This window comes from Puma concolor, chromosome E2 (assembly GCF_028749965.1).
Source record: "Puma concolor isolate L17-30 chromosome E2, mPumCon1.1.hap2, whole genome shotgun sequence".
Classification (NCBI taxonomy): Eukaryota; Metazoa; Chordata; class Mammalia; order Carnivora; family Felidae; genus Puma; species Puma concolor.
In genome coordinates this window covers 13,739,670-13,761,606 of record NC_141681.1, presented here as the reverse complement: position 1 = coordinate 13,761,606, position 21,937 = coordinate 13,739,670, and the positions used below count along the sequence as shown (strand labels likewise).

Genomic DNA, 21,937 nt, shown 5'->3' with positions numbered 1-21,937 from the left:
AGGGCCGGCCCTACCCCCCGCTATGGTGACTGAATGCATTTCATGCTCTCCTTGGCCAGGCCTGGGTTACAGGGCACAGAAATGGAAATTTGAAGAGAGGTGGTTCCCCAAAGGAAAGTAGGGTTGTCATCCACGACAGAGACTCCACATGTTGAGGCAGCTGACAGTGCACGGTGTGCGTTTGGACTCAGGGAGATCTTGCAGTAGTTCTATGCCTGACTTACATGTCAGAAACACCACTGTGGACAAACTGATAAGGATTTATTGCCATTTATTAATTTTCCTTGTTAAGAACTAAGTGCTAAAATGTAGAATGGGGGGGCTCCTGGGTGGCTCAGTCGGTTAAGCGTCCAACTTCAGCTCAGGTCATGATCTCACGGTTTGAGTTCCCCGTGTCGGGCTCTGTGCTGACAGCTCAGAGCCTGGAGCCTGCTTTGGATTCTGTGTCTCCCTCCCTTTCTACCCTTCCCTCTCATGCTCTGTCTGTCTCTCTCTCTCAAAAATAAATAAACATTAAAAAATAATAAAAAAATAAAATGTAGAATGGAATTTCAAATCATTGAACCATTCCATTTATAGACCAGGAAGTAGAAGTTGAGAAATTTGCCCACTGCCTTCAAATTAGAAGGTGGAAGAACCCAGGGGTGCCTGGGTGGCTCAGTCGGTTGCGTGTCTGACTTCAGCTCAGGTCATGATCTCTCAGCTCGTGGGTTTGAGACCCGCATCAGGTTCTGTGCTGACAGCTCGGAGCCTGGAGCCTGCTTTGGATCCTGTGTCTCCCTCTCTCTCTGCCCCTAACCCAGTCACATTCTGTCTCTGTCTCTCTCAAAAATAAATAAACATTTTTTTTAATTAAAAAAAAAAAAGGTGAAAGAACCCAGCTCATCTGACGTAGACTGGGGCTCTTTCTAGTGTTGAAGTGGGGTTTTTTTAGGTGTTTTCTCACTGTTTCAACTGCCTAGCCACAAGGAGTGATTCATCCTTTGGACCGCAGGTCAAAGAGCAGGCATAGGCAGGTTATGGCCAAAGGTCCCTTCTTCGTGGTGGCCCAGGGCCATCTGCATGGTGGATAGTGTTACGCAGGGGTCTGTTGACAAGAGGAAGACCCTCACTGTTGCATCAAACTGGTCCCAGTAAACAGAGGAGGCATTGGCCCAACTCTCAGGCTTCCGCCCTGGTGCTGCCTTCGTCTGTCCTTGTGGCTTCCTGGGTGTTCACCATCCTCCGTATTGTTTCCTGGTGGGGCCTGGATAAGGATGTAGCTCTAGGGCTGTGGTGCTTTCTGGATTATGTTGGGTTATTTCCTACTGGGGACAGTTGTGCCCCTCTGTCTTCTCCCTTGGAAGAGAACACCCAGGACTGTGGTGCCAGTTTCAGGAAGAGATAGATAAATAGCACAGTTTTGACTTCTACCTCCAGTTTGTGAGGGAATAGGTATTTGACCCAGCTTGGCAGAGCCAGCAACAACGTGTTGTAGAAAGAGCTCTGGGCTTTGAGCCTCCAACTTACAGGAGCCTTTATGTTCATTCTGGCACAGGCTTCTTGCCTCGGGTGGGTCACGTCCCTGAGTCTCTGATCCAGAGAGGGAAAGCTGTCCCCATGAGGGGCTTCAGGGGAGTTCTAAAGCGTGAATGATATATTAACAAAATGCTGGAGGTCTGAAGAGCTTGAGGGCAATTCTCACCAACTCCTAAGGGCTCAGAGAGTGCAGTGGGGCTCTTCTGAGTTTGGGACTGAATTCCTCTTTCATTCTGACCATCTTATCGTACATCTTTCCTCCTGCCCTTCATATATTTGTGGATAGCAAGTTAGTTCTTCCCTCCTGAACTGTCTGCCAGCCCAAACTGACTAGCGTGCTTGGTCTGCGCCTCATGCTCGCCTCCTGGAGGCCCCCTGTCAGCCTGTTTCTGCCTGGGGCCATGTTCTAGGTGGTCACCCAGCCTGGCTCACACCTCCTTGTTCCCTTAGGCTTAGCCACAGTGTCTACTCTTGTCCCTGCCTCTCTCCTCTCGGTGAGGCTGAAACTCCATGGTACCTCAGGTACATCGTGCAGCTTACGGTCCTCGCTTATTTCATCTTGGCAGGGACTATCATGGGCAAGTAGGGCAGGCATTATCATGCTCATTTTACAGATGGAGGACCTGGGGCCCAGAGAGACATGATCTGCCCAAAGACCCAACTGGCTAACAGCAGAGCCAGTTCTGGAATTGAGGTCCTCTGAATTTAGTCCAGAGTTCACTGTCAAATGTTAACTCATAGGCACATGTTGGGGTGGGGATGCCCCAGTCTCACCAAAGAAGGCAAAGGGCTTGAAAGCAGGCCCTGGGACCCCCTATTCATAGCCCCCGGATCAACCTTGCATAGCTTCAGTCCTAAACTAGTGCATCCCTGTATAACGACAAAATACATAATAAGCCAGACAATAGAGACTGCTCCCTGGGGACCATTGTATTGGACCCTGATCTGTGCATTCCTCCCTTCCACATCCCCTGAAGTTGACATCATTAATGCTTATCATGATGGATATCATCTTAACCAGATCCAGGGGGATGAGTCACTTCTGGATAATAGGACTGGGGAGGGCGCCTTGCTCCCACACCCCTGACTCCACTTACCTGGGAGTGAGCATCAGAGGCAGTGTAAGGTACCAGCTGATATTGCTACTTTCCAGAGGTGATGAAGTGTATTACCCAGCAACCTTAGAGATGTTCTGTATCCCGGGGGCCCTGCCTGAGTCAGTCACAACATAGTATCAACTCCTCAGTAAAGAAGATTGCTCAGGCAGAGCAAGGGAGAAATGACAGCAATTGTTGGGCATGGCGCAGTCCAGAGCTGGGCTCTCCAGTTTACTGGCCACTTGCTTTCTGCCTCCTGAAGTGACACAGGGAAAAACAGGGAGACGGGGTAGGGGTGCTTCCCAAAGCTGCCTGTGGAGTTGGTGCTGGAAATCTCTGATGGCAGCAGGCTGAGCACAGACTCACGCCCTGTAAGTGGAACTTCCAAGGTCTCTATTGGAAAGGCAGCATCCAGAAGACACAGTGACCAAGCAACGGGCCCAACTCTGGGCTCCTCCATCCTTTTACTCCACTTCTCTCTACCTCCACTCCCAGGGGAGAGAGAGGACATCATTTCCCTTTAATCTCCTGTCCAAGCATGGCTACAAACACCTTCTTTGGGTTTCCATTAGCATAGCTGCCATAGGCTGACCTTTCCAAACGACATTACTAAATATAAAAGAAGAACAAAACAAAGCTAAAGATAGAGAATAAAAGCAGCCTGGCTCACAAAGTGCAGACGACTGGTTTGTTTTTAGGGTTTTCAGAGTACTCCACCGCAGGAGATCCTATCTCCAGGCCAGCATAACTCTGCATGCCCTTCTGCTAGAGTCTCGGCTTCCTAGCTCTGACCTGCCTTCCTGTGTAAGGCAGCCCTTAGGACCCATACTACCATGGATCTCCTCCAAGAGAGCTAGACTACCTCCTGATCAAGTGCCTGGCCCACCCTCCTCTCTATCCAGGGTTTGCTGGCTCCATCCTTACGTCCCAGGGGATTAGCACCTACATAACTGTACCCTGTAGGAGTTCTGTCTTATTTTAAGTAAGCCTTGCAGTAGGACCCATCTCTTGACACAGTGCTTATGCCCCAGCTTAGCCTACAGCTGCCATTGAAGGGCTGGCGGTCCTCCAACATCTGATCTTGTCGGGAACTGTACAAGTCTCCCTGCCTGGTTCCTTCCTCCCACTGGGCTACAAGAATAGAAACTGATAAGAAGTGGGCCTGGTCAATGGGAGTTTTTTGGGTGGATTAAGGAATAGATTGGGTTTAAAAACAAGAACCAAAAAAATACTGAAGTCATCTAGTCTTGATGCAGGAAGTAGATGTGGGCCTGGTCATAAAGCTGCATTTCTAGCCTACAGCACTGCCTCTGTGTCCCGCCTGGCATATGAGTGATGCCCAGGGGCCAGGTCTCCACACTCCAAACTGCTGCCTGCCAGCATGTACGATGCTCCCATTTCATACCAAATGTTCAGATGGAGACACAAAAAATCAAAAGAACCACACCTCACAAGGGAATGTGGGGGCAAGATGGATAGAAAAAGGGAGGTTGTCATCCGTTACAGCCTGCTGTCCTACCTTGCTAAGGTTGGAACCCTTTAGAGAAATTTGCCCCGTGCAAAGTAGGCTCCCATGCCTGCAGCCCAGGCTGTCACCTTCATGGCCCCAGAGGCTCTGGCAGACATTCCACCTGGGTAGCTTGGCTGGGCCATGGGGACTGAAAACCTAGAGTTCCTACCAGCCCAGTGGAAGAGGTGTGGCACATCCCTGGGGCAGATGACAGAGCCTTGCTCTCACCTGTACCTTCAAGCATGATGTGAGCCCTCACTGAGTGGGCATTCTGCTCCTGGCTTCCAGCCCCTGAGCTGGAAGAGGGGAGAATCCCAGAACAGGTGCTGATGCACTCTGAGAGAGCAGTGCTTCCGGACCCACCTGTCCCAGTTCTGTCAGCATTCTTGGGGTCATAGCTTGTTCTCTGCATTGGAGCATTAGGCCAAGCCCATCCCATAATGCCACCCAGTAAGAACTGGTGGCTTCCCTCTGGTTTGCCAAGGGCCTGGAACCCTGGTGGGTTGTGCCCATGTGATGACAGTACATACCTGTTGTGCAGACTTTCTTGCCAGGGAAGCAGTCAGTCACCCTGCTTCCTGGGCCTCTTTCTTGCAGGTCTACAGTACTGGCAGTTGGGTTATGACCTCTTTTCTGGCATTCTCTCCCCTATCCTCCCATCCCAGAGAGGATGTGGGGATAGATGCTAGAGTTTTAAGTGAAGTCCTTCAACTCAGCCTGGGCCACGGCCTAGATGGAGTTTGAACCACAGAGACTGTGGTCTGGAAACTTCTAGAAGAATAGCTTCTTCTTTCTCTAGGTGTGCACTGACAAGACTTGTATGTGCCCTCACTCAGCACCTTCTCCATCATCCCCTTCTGGGGTGTAGTGGCCTGAGCCTTCTTGCAGGTGCAGGGAAGGGAGACCCCATGCAGAACCCCTTGCCGTGGTCCAGGCTTGGAAAGGGGCAAGAAAGGGCAATGGCAGAAAGCAGGAATGCCAATCCTGTTCCTTTCCCCAAAGTGAGGGAAAAAGTGGCCAGAAAGTGGTCAGGAATTCTGGTTTTGCTCTCCAAGGGCTGGGAGAAAGAGCACTGGTTGGGAGTTAGAGAGGGAAATGCCCTGCCCCTCTCCACCATTTTTCCTGAATTATAGCTCCTTTAGGAGCATTTGCCCTTTGTCCCCAGCCTCTGGAGCTTCCTTCTCAGTCTGCTGGCTCCTGCCTAGGATTATTGTTTCAGGAAGCTGTCTGGGTATGCTGAGTCATGTTTTCAAACTGGCTGATTCCCTGCCACACGGGTGCAGGTGTTGGGGAAGAGAGGGTTGAACGTTACCTGGAGAAACCACGTTCTTCCCTTTCGCTCCCCCTGGGAAGGGGGATGGAGTGCAAAGAGACTCTCTCCTAAACCTTCTCTTAGACCCACTCCCTGCACCCCAGTGTAGAGGGAGTGTGTATGTTTCTGGGAGCCAGTGTTGAGGAGCATTGGATTAATACCTGTTTCTGAGAAGAGCAGGGAGGCTCCCTTTTCTTTTTCTTTTTTTTTTTTTTAAGTTTATTTGTTTATTTTGAGACAGCACACAGGGGTGGAGGAACAGAGAGAGAGGGAATCCCAAGTAAGCTCCTCATTGTCAGCATGGAACCGGATGCGGGTCTCAAACTCGTGAACCATGAGATCGTGACCTAAGACAAAATCAAGAGTTGGATGCCTAACCAGCTCAGCCACCCAGATGCCCCAAGGAAGGCTGTCTTTGGTAAGAGTGAGTTTGATGCAGAGCATGGTCCTTTTCCCCAAGGCGGCTCTAAATTGAAGATTCACTCATCTCTTCCTTCTTGGAGCCCTCAGCTCAGTCCTCCACAGGTGCTCGGCTGGTAGATATTGCACCTCCAGTGGCCTCTGGGATAGACTGTGGAAACACGTCAACAGATCCCACCTCTTTAGAGGGCGAGGCCTACATGTGGGACTTAGAATGCTAGTCTCTGAGGTCAGCTGCCTCATGGCATTCCCGTGGCAGGGCAGCCCTCCTAGAGTAAGCCTGGCGAGAAAAATCAAGGAGCCATGCATGGCAGGCAGGCTGGAGAGGTTGAGGGAGTCCTCAAAACAGAGGAACTCCTTTCTCTGCTTTTTGACAGAGCAAGAGCCACAAGGCCATAGAATGAAGGGTTTTGCTAATGGGCAATGATGCAGCTATACAAGGAGGGAGAGGGACTGGGGTCCTTTTCCATGTTGTTGGCCACTCCCTGGTGGCAATAATATCTATTGAATGAATGCATCCTCTGCCTTTCTCTTGAGATTCAAAGCATTCCCCAGACATCCAGACAAGTGCAGAAGGAAAAGGAAGCCCTGACAGCTTTTCTGTGGCTCTTCATTATACATCTATGGTATGACTGTGATCTGAACCACAAGCAGTGATGAATGGCCAAGCCACCTGGCACTTTGTTATCTTTAAAGAAAATCAGAGCCGGATTATTGGCACCCTAGTCCCCTGTTCCGTGGGAGGTGATATGGTCACATTTAATTGTCCCAGGGAGGCAGAGTTGGGCACTAAGATCTAAGCTCCCAGCTTTCCAGACTCCTCTCTGGCTTGCCCTGGGCTACCATTCATTTATCCCACTCCTGCTTCCTCCAAAAGTCCCCAGAGAAACTGATTTATTTCCTAAACTCCTACCTTCAGGGTCTTCTGCCTGTCTCCTGCCTCTCTTAATGTCTGAGGTTTTTCAGCCCTATGGAGAAACTCCTTTAACCATGTCTTTGGTAGCATCTTGCTGCTGACTGTGGCTAGAGAGCCCATAGACAAGTATGGTTGGGCCTAAGGGAGCTGTTTAGAACCAGCTCAGGGCAGGCCTTGTGTTCCATATGGTATAATGAAGTGGCAGCCGGGGAAGATGTGACAGGCCCTGTGACCTGCACGCTCTGCCACAGGATAGACCTAGCGCTCCTCTCCGCACAGTCTGGGGTAAGGGTCAGCCAGGGCAGACCTGACTATGAGACCTCAGGTCAACATGTCCACCCCACCTCCCTGGAAGCTGCTCCCTGACACTGTGGGGACAAGAGGCAGTGCCTATGGGAAAGGAAGCTCTGTAGCAAGACGCTGGTGATGCTGACCCAGGAAAGGCTGGAGGCAGGGTAGGGTGCTGAGGAATCTGAGCCAGGGCTGTGTAGTGGGGGTTATCCTCTTGATGCCCACCCAGCATCATAGGGCTCCAGCCCAGAAGAGTTGCCCCAAACTGGGACTGACAGAACTGTGGCTCTAAACATATCCAACCCAGGAGCACAGGCTCTGAGCTAGAAGCTTTACTCCTTTCATCCTTACAAAAACCCTTACAGAGATGGATGAGATTCCCATTTGACAGATAAGGACACAGATCAGAAAAGTTAAATGGTTAATTACTTGTCAGCTATTAACTGACAAGAATGTGAGCAAAGCCAGAATGTGAGTCCAAGTTTTTCCAGGCGCTTTCTTCTTTTGGGAGGCTTCACTGGAAAGGGCCTTTGAGCTGGGGCAAACAGATGGGAGATCTTTGGAGACTTGGCTAGGGAGAACTGCAGCTGATGGCCTGCAGTGCCTAGGGGAATGACTGAAGAGAGTTCCATTTTAGCAGTCCCGGTATGTCCCTGCTGACAGAAACTTAAGACTTTGGCCGTTTATACATACATCTTTTCCATTGCCTCTGACTTGCTAAATCTAGTTTGTACCTAAGGCCACATGTTTCTTGGTGGTCCACAAGAAGTTGGAGAAAGCTTTCACTTCTAGAACTGGAAGAGTGGGGGCAGAATATAATCATCACTTCCATCTGCATACTTATATAATGATTTATGAAATGATTTCAAAGCATTGCTTCATTACCATGACTTCCTCTGATTCTTATAATCCTGGGGTTGCATATGGAGATGATACTCAGCTAGACAAGTACTTTTTTGATGTAGGCCAGTGCTAGGTCTTACAGTGATACAGAAATGATCAATTAAAAACACGGTCTTTGTACAACTAGAGTTTGTATTTTGAGTGATGGAGATAGACATGTACATATCTTTCTAGGCTCTTTATCTGATCTTAATAAACATGGGCCATATTTGGCCTGTGGTGCAAACTAGTTCATAACCCCTAGAGGGTAGGGTATAGGGAGAGATGAGGCTTAAGAGGGTGGCCTGGTTTAGGGATCTCTGAATGCTATGCTAAAGAGCCTGATCTTGGCCCTAATGGGCGCCCTATCTCATATGTTTTTGAACGCAGGAGGATGATGAGTTTAAGTCTGAAGTGCCGTAAGGACACGCTGAAGAGGCAGTTGAGAATGTAGGTCTAAAACTCAGAGTAGAAGGCAGCAACAGATTTGGAAGGGGGTGGGGGAAAGAAGCAAAAAGGGCTGAGGGCAGAACCTTTGGGATGCATTACAAGCTGAAAGAGACAAGCAAGTGTCTGATTCAAGAAAGTAGATTGCGATGACTACTAGTGAGTGTCCACCACTACTAAGTGGTGGACAGCAATCCTCTCTATCTCAGAGAGGAAGAGGGTGGAAGGAGGATTGCTTTCATCGGCTTGTTCAAGAATCTTGGCCTGACAATGAGAAAGAATGAAATACGGCCTTTTGTAGCAACGTGGATGGAACTGGAGAGTGTGATGCTAAGTGAAATAAGTCATACAGAGAAAGACAGATACCATATGTTTTCACTCTTATGTGGATCCTGAGAAACTTAACAGAAGACTATGGGGGAGGGGAAGAAAAAAAAAAAGGTTAGAGAGGGAGGGAGCCAAAACATAAGAGACTCTTAAAAACTGAGAATAAACTGAGGGTTGATGGGGGGTGGGAGGGAGGGAAGAGTGGGTGACGGGTATTGAGGAGGGCACCTGTGGGGATGAGCACTGGGTGTTGTATGGAAACCAATTTGACAATAAATTTCATATTTAAAAAAAAAAAAAAAAAAAAGAATCTGGGCCTGAAAAGAAAAAAGTGGCTTGCTGCCTGGTGACAGCCTGGACTAGAATTTGGCTCCTGAATCCGCTGCTGCCCTTCTTCTTCTTCTTCTTCTTCTTCTTCTTCTTCTTCTTCTTCTTCTTCTTCTTCTTCTTCTTCTTCAGTTTGTTTATGCACTTATTTATTTAGTTTATTATTTTGTTGTTTATTTAAGTAATCTCTACATCCAACATGGGGCTTGAACTCATGACCCCAAGATCAAGAGTCACCTGTTCTTTTTTCTTTTTTTCTTTTTTCTTTATTTAAGAGAGAGAAAGCGGGGGTGGGGGTGGGGATTGGGGAGGGGCAGAGAGAGAGGGAGACACAGAATCCAAGGCAGGCTCCAGGCTCTGAGCTATCAACACAGAGCCTGACGTGGGACTTGAACCCACAAACCGTGAGATCATGACCTGAGCTGAAGTCGGCCACTCAACCGACTGAGCCACCCAGGCTCCCCTTTCTTTTTTTTATATATTAGAGTTTCTTCTGTCTTTTTTTTTTAAGTCTATTTATTTTGAGAGAGGGAGTGCACAAGAGTAGGGGAGAGGCATAGAGAGAGAGGGAGAGAGAGAATCCAAAGCAGGCTCCATGCTGTCAGCACAGAGCCCAACACAGGGCTTGATCCCACAAACAGATCATGACCTGAGCCGAAATCAGGAGTTGGAGGCTCAACCTACAGAGCCACCCAGGCATCCCAAAAGTCGCCTGCTCTTTTGACTGAGCCAGCCAGATGCCCCAACCCATTACTCTCCTGATATAATTGAAACAAAAACCTGGGCCTACTGTAGGCAGGCTGGGGACTCAAGAGAGTCAGATGGGCCTTTCATCAATGGTGTCCTTATGGCCAATATGCATTTTTCTCTGGCCAGATAAAAGACTGTGAAAGTCACGTGGTATGGAAGAGGGGCTGATGGCTTGGGTGGCCTTCTCCTGTGAAGGCCTAGTCAGACCACATCTGAAAAATCCTATTTGCATGTCTGCACACCCCATCCCTACCCTTAGGGTGGACTGTACTGAAAATGGGGCAGGGATGGGAGAACAGTTTTAATCGGGACTCTTGATCAGCTTACCTCAGGCTCTCTCAGTCTGCTTCCTTCAGAGTTCTGGCTGGAGTTCTGTGAATCTTGTTAGAGATGGTTTGATATGCCTTCCCAGGAGACTGGTATTGGCAGGGATCCTCAGTTACTTGGTACAGATGGTTTAATCCAACTCATCCAAGTCAAGATGGCACTATAAATTTATATCTAAACACATAGCAGTAATATACAAAAAGATAAAATTCTAAAAACATAGTCATACACTCCCCCTCCTTCCCCACACACAAAACCACAAACATCCCTGTAATGAGAAATGGGGCAGGAACACAAAGAGGAGACCAGGGCTGAAGCTGCAGACCTGCTGCTCTTTGAGTCTGGAAGCAGGCAGAAGCAGCTGGAAATCTGGGGTAACAGAGCTATAAAGTTCTCCACATGAAGCATAGAATTAGAGTTTGTACACTGCTTGAACTCAGGGGCTGGAAAAGTAGGTAAAAAAAAGTTTCCAACCCTGCTCTGGGGCTACGACTTATAAAGATGCTTGCCTGGGAGAAAGAACCTCACATCCTGGACCTAAGCTGAGTGAATGCTATAAGATTTGATCCTAGAGCCAGAGGACCTGGGGAGACAAAGGTGAAAACCTCTAGACAGGGAAGCAAAAGTAAAGTATAACAGATAAGATGAATTTATACACTAAAGTTTAGAAACATATGGGGAAACTAATGAGAAAAAAGGAACCAATAAAAATCAAAAAAAAATTTACCTCAGAAGAAATGAAAATAACAGAGTAATTAGAGAATGTCTTTAGAGGCGCCTGGGTGGCTCAGTGGGTTAAGTGTGGACTCTTTTTTAAAAAACATTTTTTTAAACATTTATTCATTTTTGAGAGACAGAGCGCAAGCAGAGGTGGGGCACAGAGAGAGGGAGATATAGAATCCAAAGCAGGCTCCAGGCTCTGAACTATCAGCACAGAGCCCAATGTGGGGCTCAAACCTTGAGATCATGACCTGAGCCAAAGTCGGATGCTTAACCGATTGAGCCATCCAGGCACCCCCAATTGCGAACTCTTTTTTTTTTTTAATTTTTTTTTAATGTTTATTTATTTTTGAGACAGAGAGAGACACAGCATGAGCAGGGAAGGGGCAGAGAGAGAGGGAGACACAGAATGTGAAGCAGGCTCCAGGCTCTGAGCTGCCAGCACAGAGCCCGACGCGGGGCTCGAACTCACGAGCTGTGAGATCATGACCTGAGCCGAAGTCCGATGCTCAACCGACTGAGCCACCCAGGCGCCCCGCAAACTCTTGATTTCAGCTCAGGTCATGATCTCACAGTCTGTGAGATCGAGCTCTGCATTGGGCTCTGTGCTGACAGTGTGGAGCCTGTTTAGGATTCTCTCTCCCCACCCCTCTCTGTCCCTCCCCTGCTCACATTCTATCTTCCTCCCTCCCTTCCTCTCTCTCTATCTCTTTCTCTCTATAAATAAATAAATAAATAAATAAATAAATAAATAAATAAACAAACAAACAGACAAACTTAAAAAAAGAGACCCTCAAAGAGATAAGGAAACGTTAAATCCATTAAAGAAAATAAAGGAAGCTACAAAAGGAAAAAGAAACAGGAAGATGTCAGTATGAAAAGTACTAAAAATTCTAACAGTGAAAAATAGTGTCATTTGAATTTGAAACAATAGATAGAACTCTAGCCTGGACACAGAATTCATGAATTGGAAGATAATATTGAGGACTCCATCTAGAATACAACGTAGATATGAAGGACAGATTGACAGGCTTGGCATGTACCTAATAGGAATTCCAGATATGGGTCAAGAAAACGGCAAGGAATTAATATTTGAAGAGAAAATGGCTGAAAATTCCAGAACTGAAGAGACAGCATGAGTACCAAACAATAAATAGATATCTAGGCATAATATAGTGAAACAGCAGGCAAAAATAAAGAGAAAATGTTAAAAACTACCTGAGCAAACAAGAATTCAAAGGAATGACAATTAGGCTAATGTACACCACATCAACTTAGACACCAGAAGATGATAGAGGGGTATCTTATGGAAGCTAGAACTCTCCACCCCACTATCATTCAAGAACGAGGTAAAATTAAAGGTATTTCTGAACATGCTAAGGCAGTTTTATCACCTACAGGCCTTTGCTAAAAGATCTACTAAAGGTATACTTCATCAAGAAGAAAAGTAAACCTGGGAAAAGGAGCAGGTTGTTAGTGCCATCATGGAGCACAGAAATTGACACATAATGTTGATAAATTAACTATAGGACAGTATATCATGATGCTTTCTGCTACAAGTAAAAGAATAACCCACAGTGACTTAAACTCTAAAAAAATACTTAATTTGCTTATAATGAGAAATACGGAGATAGGAAGTTCCAGGGTTGGGGCAGTAGTCCAGTATTGACATGAAGGACCCTAGATCATTCCGTTTTTCTGCTCTGCCATCCTCAGGGTGAAAGATCTCTCTCCTCATGGTTTTCAGATGGCTGCTGCAGCTCCATGCATTGTGTCATTACTCTAGCATCCCAAGCAGGAAGGCAAGGAGATGCTAGCTAAGAGGAAGTTTTGAATGTGCCTCTTTGTTGGGAAAGAGAACCTTTCCAAGAAAGCCCCTGCAGACATCTCCTTATGTCTCATTGGCCCAGGCTGATCCATCCTTAGACCACTTCCAGATAAAAGGGAACAGACTTACTGTGCTTGGCCTTGACTAGGCTTGCCTCATCTCCTGGGACTGGCTCCTTTATTGCCTGAACAAAATCAGGACTCTGTTGGCAAGAAAAAAGGGGAGTAGCTGCTGGTAGGCAACGAGCAGTGCCTGCCACAGATGACGAAACACACAAAAATCCAGTGTCTAATTTGTTTTTTAATTAAAAAAAAGAAAGTTAAAATTGTTGACCACATTGTCAGGGAAGAATAAGGTATAATGAAGTAGGGAATTTCATTGTTAAATCACACCAAATTGTTGCCTTGTTCAAGGGGTAGCGTGGCTAAAAACTTGCAGACTTCACTTTTTAAAAAATGTATATATGCTAACAATTTAACCACTAAAAAAAAGAGAAATATAATTTTTAAGCCAGGAGGAAAAAGAATGGGGGGATCAGGGAGAACAAAGCATGCCAATCCAACAGAAGTCAGGAAAAGAAAAAAGAACTAAAGAAATCGTAAAGAGAAAACACAAAGTAAGGTAATAACAGAAGTCCAAATACATAAATATAATGGATTACATTCATGTTTTCAAAAAAAAAAAAAAACTCTATCATATTGGATAAAAAGCAATAAGTGGAAAAAAAAAAAAAGCCATAAGTGGTCTGGAGCGTGGAGACGCCTATCAGTGAGACTCAGGGCCTTATCAGGAATGGCTTTTGGCCTTTGTCACCAGGTGGTTCTGTTCTTTAAATGACTTTCTGTTCCTTGCCTCATCTTTTCCTCTCTCCCCAACTGTTTATGTCTGGCCTTGTCTGCTCAGCTCTTGAGATAATGTTGTTTTTCTAGACTTTTCTTTCTTCCCTAGTATGGATATGTATAGTGAATTCCTGGACTTTTCCCTGATGAAAACAAACCACATTGGGACCCCATGAGTGTGGAGCAGAGCTGGGCCAGAGTGGAGCACATCGTGGTGCTCCATCTGCCCCACCCACTGCCACACCTCTGAGCCCAGCAGTCCTCCCCCAAGAGCCTGCCTCTTAAGGGGCAACATTGGTCCTCTCATCATGAAGACTGGTGGTTTATTTTTTAGGACCTAATTTAAAGTTAGCGAGAGTGATGGCTGTGGATTTGAGGAAATTTGTTCGCTCATGAGCTCTGGTTTCCTGACTGCTAACTCTGAGCAGCAGCAGCAGCACCAGCAGAGCCGAGCCCAGACTGGATGTCAAGTCAAGGAAGGGAGGCGCTCAAGAGACAGAGGCTGCCCGAGGGTATATAACTGGGGTGCAAGGAGGGCCTGAGTCACTAGGATAACTGTGATGGGCCTGTGCCAGAGGCTGGTGCCAGGCTATTGCAATGAGATGACTTCACTTAGCTGAACACGGGAAGGTGAAGCCACCAGTTCTCAGGCACTTCAAGGGCATGCGTCACTGGGTTTGAGACTATCAGGTCTCTTCCTCAAAACAATGACTGCCCCCGCCCCCCTTTGCCCCAGGCACCTTCTGCCCGGGTAGGCAGGGAGGCAGGGAGTTTGCTGGGTTGCTAGGTTGGCCGGGATCTGGGGCACGGGGAACCTTTCAATTGTTTTACCCCAGTTAGTGGGAAGAGCCTCTCTGGTAGCCAGTGGGTGCTTGTGGCAGGAGCACTGGCCTTGGAGCCATCAGACCTGGTTGGCATTAAAACTCCGTCACTTACTGCCTGGATGACCTCGTTCAGTTAGTCTTGAGACTTCTGTGAATACTAAATGAGAGGCTATGCCCCCAAATGCTCAGAAACTCATATAGCATCATGCAGTGTGAGTAATCTGTGGTTTGATGCCTTCATATTAAGACTCTGGGACACGTCCTCAGGCTGTGTGACAGTGGGTGGAAAGAGGGTACTTTGTCAGCGTCTTGCTGGGTTTTTTTTTCCTTCTCCCCATTCCTTCCAGATTCAAGCCCCCCCCCCCGCCCCCCTTCCATCCTCCAAGCCTTATTTTGACATTTCTTTTCTCTGCCTGCCAAGAAGATTGTGTTCAGCTGCGCTGGTCTGAGGCTGTGCTATCCTGTGCTTCATTAGGTTAATTCGACGGCTTGTCTCCTGGGAACTGACCAGAGGCGAGGTTCTAAAACCACCCTAGCCTCCAAAAGCCAATCCTCCCTGTTCTCCTTTTGGAGCAGCCTTTGCTGCTCAATCCCATACACCTGCTTTTCCTCTCCTCTACCTGTAAACTAAAGGCCCCCTTTAGCTTGTATTGGTTGCTCAAGCGTGCATCCCTTGATTGATAGAAGGTGTAGGGGAGGGAGACCATCCATTCTTCAAGGCCCGTGCTGCCCCTGATGTTCTGGACTCCGGTCACCAGTTCCTCAGTTCATTCTCAGCATCCTAAGCTCGGTCAGCCATTTAGGGGACATTTATTGTTCAGCAGTCTTACCAAATATGCTAATTTGTGACCGCAAACCAGGCAGCATTGCTCTGCCACCTACTAAATTTCTCATGTGACTTCCCTTCTCTCTTAGAAGCCTGTTTCACATCTGGTCTCTGTAAATCTCCAACCCCAATAATGAAGAGACCCTCATTTTCCTACTGCCGAATCCCTCCCTGTGTCTGTGCCCTGACTCTGCTTTGCTTCCTGTTTCTTAGGCAGACCCTCTCCGTGTAGGTCCAGCTCCCATCCCTTCTTACTATCAAGGATTTGGCTTCTCCACTGTATTCTTTTTCCTGCAGCATTAACTTTTTCCTCTACCAGCATACAAATATTCTGCAGTATCTCCCAACTTAACCCCCATTCCACTTCGTTCCATTCTTAATTTCTTTTTTTTTTTTTTTTGGCAACACCTTTATTGAGTTATAATTCACATACCATACAGTTCACTCATTTTGAGGGTACAATTCAGTGGGTTTTAGTCTACTTACATGGTTATGCATCCATCACCACAAACAATTTTAGAACATTTCATCACCTAGAAGGCAACCCCATACCCATTAGCAGTCACTCCCCAACTGCCCCTAGGCAACTACTGTTTTATGGATTTGCCTATTCTGGAAATTTCATATCATGTGTGTACACACACGCTCGCTCTCTCTCTCTCGCTCTCTCTCTCTCTGTCTTTAAAGAATGAATATAGGGGTGTCTGACTTCAGCTCAGGTCATGTTCTCACAGTTGATGGTTTGAACCCCGCGCGGGTCAGGCTCTGTGCTGACAGCCCAGAGCCTGGAGCTTGCTTCTGATTCTGTGTCTCCCACTCTCTGGTCCTCCCCTGCTCATGCTCTGTATCACTCTTTCTCAAAAATAAATAAACATTAAAAAAATTAAAAAAAAAAAAAAGAATGAAAATAGGAGCACCTGGATGGCTCAGTTAAGCATCCGACTGGTAATTTCAGCTCAGGTCATGATCTCATGGTTCATGAGATCAAGCCCCGCATCAGGCTCTGCACTGAGCATGGAGGTTGATTGGGATTCTCTCTCTCCCTCTCTGCTCCTCCGCTGCTTGCTCACTCGTGTGCACTTTCTCTCTTGCTGTCTCTCTCAAAATAAATTTTTAAAAAAGAATGAAAATAAAAAAGACTGTTTCCACCACCTAAGTTAAGGAGTAATACATTACCCAATACTTCTGAAGCCTCTGTAAGCCCCTCCTTGATCTTACCTACCTTCCTGTCCCTTCAGAGGAATTTCCCGAATTTTACATTTTTTCTTTGATTTTCTTTATTGTTTTATCTTCTATATATATAGAGAGAGGCATATGCTTAGCTTTGCATACTTTTGAACTTTTTATGAACTCCTACTACTGGCATTACTTACTTGCTCAACATAGTCATTTTTTGGTCATATTCATCCCTATTGACGTCTGAAACTAGAGTTCAATCATTTTTTCTATATGACATGAATGTACCACAATTTACCCTTTTTATTCTGAGGGACATTTGGGTTGTTTGCATTTTTCGGTTATTACCAAGTGGTGTCTTCAACATCCTTGTATGTCTTTTGGTGCACATGTCCATATGTACCTGGTAGTAGAAATAACTAGAGGTGATTACACACCTGCCAGGAGGCCTAAAATTTTAAAGATAGAAAATTTCAAGAACATGGAACAAATGGGACTCTCATATACCACTGGTGGAAATGTAAAATGCTACAGCCACTTTGAAACACTATTTGATAATTTCTAGTAAAGTTTAGCATACACCTTCCCTATGACCCAGTAATTCCACTCCCAGGTATTTACCCAAGAGAAATAAGAGTAAGTGTCTACAAAAAGACGTATACAAGAAGTTCAGGGCAGCTTTATTCATAACGACCCCAAATTGGAAGCAACTCAAATTTCCAAACATGGAAAAGAACAGACTACAGATACGTACAGTATGGACGAACCTCCAGAACACTCCACTGAGCAAACGAAGCCAGACATACAAGAATACATAATAGGTGTTTCTATGAATTTCAAGAGCAATTAAATGTAACATATGGTGACAGAAATCAGAAAAGCGGTGGAGTGCAGGATATTGATCGGAAAGGAGCACAAGGGAGCTTTCTGGGGTGATAGAAATTGCTCTCTGTTTTCTAATGGGTGGCTACACAGATGTGCACATAGGTAAAAATTCATCAAGCTTTACATTGAAAGACCACTGCATTTTATTGGATATGAATTAAACCCCAGTGGAAAAAATAGATCGTCCCAAGTGGGAGTGAGATTTGGGGAGGGGGGGGGAATGAAACAGTATATTCAACCTGTTGTCAGGCTTCACCTTAAGCTTTAAATCTGCTTAAAATGACAAGCAGGCCAAATTCCCTGGATTTGTTATTCAGTGATTCTAAATATTTAGCCTTTCAATGAGAAAGCATTCATTCCCACCCATACCTCAGGAAGATTTATCTCTGAAGATACTCACACAAAGGAAGTCATAAAATAAATTAGCCCAGGACAACTGAGGAAAATTTCTACTCTTGCAGTCTGTTCCCACACCATGTTTTTTTGTGAGAAAGATGGTTTTTAATTTCTCTTTTAAAAAACACAAAACACCACTGGGATATTCTTATGTCTGTCTTTATTAGGTAGTACCACATTATCTTCCAAAGCATTGTACCAACTTAGTGTCCTAATAGTGATGTGTGAGTGTTCTTAATACTCCACATCCTCTGCCAATTCTTGGTACTGTTAGTTTTTTTTTTTAATTTTCCCACAAAAATCCTGGAAGACAGTGCAAGCAATAATGTCTGTGACATTGGCCATAGCAACATTTTTCTAGATATGTCTCCTGAGGCAAGAGAAATAAAAGCAAAAATAAATTATTGGGACTACATCAAAATAAAAAGCTGCCCAATGAAGGAAGCAATCAACAAAACTAAAAGGGTTAGTATCCAAAATACATAAAGAACTTATTATACAAATCAACACCCAAAAAACAGATAATCCAATTAAAAAATGGTCAGGGGCACCTAGGTGGCTCAGTTGGTTAAGCTTCCGACTTCGACTCAGGTCATGATCTCACAGTTGGTGGGTTTGGGCCCTACATCAGGCTCTGTGCTGACAGCTCAGAGCCTGGAACCTGCTTCAGCTTCTGTGTCTCCCTGTCTCTGCCCCTCCCCTGCATGTGCTCTGTCTCTGTCTCTCAAAAATAAGTAAACATTAAAAAAAATTTTTTTTAGTTGGCAGAATACATAACAGACATTTCTCCAAAGAACACATACAGATGGTCAACAGACACATGAAAAGCTGCTCAACATCACTTGTCATCAGGAAAGTACAAATCAAAACTACAATGAGATATCACCTCACACCTGTCAGAATGGCTAAAGTCAACAACACAAGAAACAAGTGTTGGCAAGGGTGTGGAGAAAAAAGGAACACTCATGTACTGTTGGTAGGAATGTAAACTGGTGCAGCCACTGTGGAAAACAGTATAGAGGTTCCTCAGAAAGTTAAAAATAGAACTTCGTTGCCTGAGTGGCTGAGCCAGTTAAAGGTTCCACTCTTGATCTCAGCTCAGGTCTTGAGGTCGGTCGTGAGTTCAAGTTCTAGATTGGGCTCTGTGCTGCACAGGAAGCCTACTTAAAATAAATAAATAAATAAATAAATAAATAAATAAATAAATAAATAAATAAACAAACAAACACACATTTATATACACATATATACGTGTGTGTGTGTGTGTGTGTGTGTGTGTATATATAGTACTACCCTATGATCCAGCAATTGCACTACTGGGTATTTACCCAAAAAATACAAAAACACTGATTCAAAGGGATACATGCACCCCTTTGTTTATTGTAGCATTATTTACAAAAGCCAAATTATGAAAGCAGCCCATGTCCATCAATAGATGAATGGATAAAAGTGAAATAATTCAGTGAGAGAAAGACAAATGCCATATGATCTCACTCATAAGTGGAATTTAAGAAACAAAACAAATGAGCAAATGGAAAAACAGAGACAAACCAAGAAACAGACTCTTAACTATAGAGAATAAACTGGTTACCAGAGGGGGGTGCTGAAATAGATTTTTTTTTTAATTCCTCCAAGAGCCCATTTTAAAATGTAAATCAGCTCATGATTCACAAACCCTACCATCAGATTCATAATAAATCCTAATCCCTTCAAAGCCCTCTGTGGTCACCCTCAGCCTTCTGTGCCTTCGTCTCTGACACCCTCACCACCCCCGCCTGCTTCATGGGCCCATTTATTCTATGTTTATCAGGTCAGTCTTGCTTCCTCCTCATTCTCTTTGCATTCTTTGTTCTCTCTCCTGGCTCCCTGTAATTTCCCTTTGTATTTGCCACTAGACCAGAAGCTCTGTGAGGACAGGATGGGTGTGTCCTGTCCCGCATTGTCCCCATGCCCAGTACTAGTCCTTTAAGTATCTGCTGAATGAACAAACAAGTCCCCAGCAGCCAGGTGGGTCCGGAAGAATGGTCTACTTCCCTTTTGGGTACCAGAGCACGTGCCTTCCCTCCAACTTTGTTCTCTTGGTGTGTGTATGCCTGGGCTTCACGGGAAAGATCAGAGCAGCTGTGAGGGAAGAAATCAGAATTAGGCAGTGAGCACCTGAAGGGCACGCGGAGTCCACTGGAGGAAACAAGGTGCATGAAAGTACTTCTCAAGGGTCAGCACTGGGTGACTTCTGGGGTTTGGGGTGCATGTTGAGGGGCCTCTGATGTTTCTTAGTTCCAGGTAGCAACAATTCCTCCCTGTGTCTCTGCCCTCAACACATGTTGAGCTGCTCAAGCTCCCAGGAACAGCCTGGCCATGGGGTTTGCAAAGCAAGGGCTTTTGCTGGTTACCCCACTTCTCTGCCTTTCCCCAACACATTGATGAAACCAGGACTTTTCTTCTTCCCCACAAGGTAGCCAGTTACCTCAGATGCCCCCTTTGTTGAGCTGGAATCCCAAGGAGTTACTTCTCCAATAGGGAGACATTTCCTTTGGAGCCTCCTGTGCCAACTTCTGCCCAGCCCCGACCTTCAATGGCCACCATGGGCTGCCCACCAGAAACCAGGTCTCCCTGGAGAGGCCTCTTGGAAAGTCACTGCCTCCCTTAGCCACTTGCTTTGTGGTTGGCTCTCGCTGGGTCACAGGATGTTAGGAGCAGGACCCTGTAAAACCAAGTGCTTTTCTTCAGATGTTGGGCATAGAAAGGGGCAAAGAGGGAATTGAAAGAGACAATGACCTGGCTTCCTATTTACAGACAATCAGCCAAAGGCTATGCCTGGAATCTCGCCTTCCAAACAGGTGCAGTAAAAAAACATCAGAAGCAAAGCACCTTGGAACCCGTGTTGTTGGGCCCCCTGGGAATCAGAGCCAGTCACCCTGGGTGAGACATGTTGGGGAAGCTTTGCTTTAGGCCCTAGAAACCACCTCTGTGTCTGCTTGTCACTCGTCCTGGAACCCCTTGGTAGTTGGAAGAAGTCACAGGCCTCTTTCTGTGCCCTGGCCGGTCACAGGCTTTGGAATCAGATAGACCTGGACACAGATATCACCTCCACTCACAAGATTGTGACCTTAGGCAAATTCCTTTACTTCTGTGATCACTGTTTCCTCACCCAGAACCGTGTCTTCCTTATTGGAATGTGCTAGTTCCATTCCCCGATGGCTTTGTGGTTTGGCTCGGCTCCAGAAATTTGAGCTGCCATGAGTGGAGAGGGCAGCTAAGGTCCTTGAACACAGTCTGAGAGGCCTTCTCTGAAGCTGCTGGCAGCAGCCAGAGGACCCTGGAAGGGCTGGCTGGAGCTGGAGCTTTCAGCAAAGGGCTGTGGTGCCCAGGGGCCAGGTCAGAACTGGGGCTAACTGGATTTGGAGAAGAGCTGGTGGGGACAGGCAGGCAGCCAGATTTAAGTGATCCCTATGGCATGGAGCCAGGGCCCAGGGCCTCCACTCTCAACCTTGTCCCTGACTTTTGCCTAGCCTCCCTTGCACATGGCATGGATCCAAATTCCTTTCCTTAGGGCCCCTCCCTAAACTGCTAGCCTCTTCTTCCTGCTATTGCCCACCAGGGCAGCCTAAGGCCTCAGATTGCCCATGTCCCCAAGGACCCTGGCATTCACTTCATCCAAACATACAGATGAAGGTAACTGTCTAGATGACTGTGTGGTTGGGGCTCTGAGCCCAACACCCCTGCATCCTGACACCAGAGCTGGAAGGATTGTTAATAGTTCACTGAGCTAACCCAGGAATGCTTCATCTAGAGCCCACACCCGGGAGAGGAGAGGGCAAATCCCAGGGCAGAGGCCCAGCCCTCCCCCATGGACCCCTCTCTTGCCCAGAAGGGTTTCTCACAACTCCTCAGAGGGTAGAGAGCACCAGGGTGGGGAGTCATACCTGCAGGCAAGTCTCCTGTGATCTTTTCTCTGGGCCATTTTCTCTTCAGTTTCACCTGGAATTAACCTCACACAGCTGGACTAGGAACTTTCTGAACCTGGTTCTTCCAGTGACTTGCCTTGGACTCCAGGGAAATCCCTTTATGTCCTTGTTTACTTTCTGGCTAATAAGTGAGGAGAGTAGGCTAATCTCTTCCTCTGCAGCCCTTGAGAGCTATCTGTGGGTGGTGAGAGGAGAGAGCCCTTTCTTTTGTTCACCCTTTGGTTAAGTGGGCGTCTCCTCTCCTGCTAACTTGTCCCCTCTGGGACTTGAGGGCGGGGCCGAGAGAGAGAGAGAGAGAGAGAGAGAGAGAGAGTGTGTGTGTGCATGCACGCGTGCGTGTGCGAGTGCAAT

General features: G+C 46.4%; 1 protein-coding gene and 1 long non-coding RNA gene across 4 annotated transcripts in view; one reads left to right on the top strand and one right to left on the bottom strand.

The window, feature by feature from the left end:
- Positions 1-21,937, top strand: part of ST3GAL2 (ST3 beta-galactoside alpha-2,3-sialyltransferase 2) — a 59,913-nt gene that overhangs the window by 10,152 nt on the left and 27,824 nt on the right. The gene's annotated exons all lie outside the window — the stretch shown is intronic.
- Positions 18,969-21,839, bottom strand: LOC112857359 (uncharacterized). Its single transcript, XR_003223316.2, has 3 exons — positions 21,545-21,839; positions 20,086-20,322; positions 18,969-19,739 (listed from the first exon to the last, which is right to left on the bottom strand). It is a non-coding gene; the product is annotated as an uncharacterized LOC112857359 (long non-coding RNA).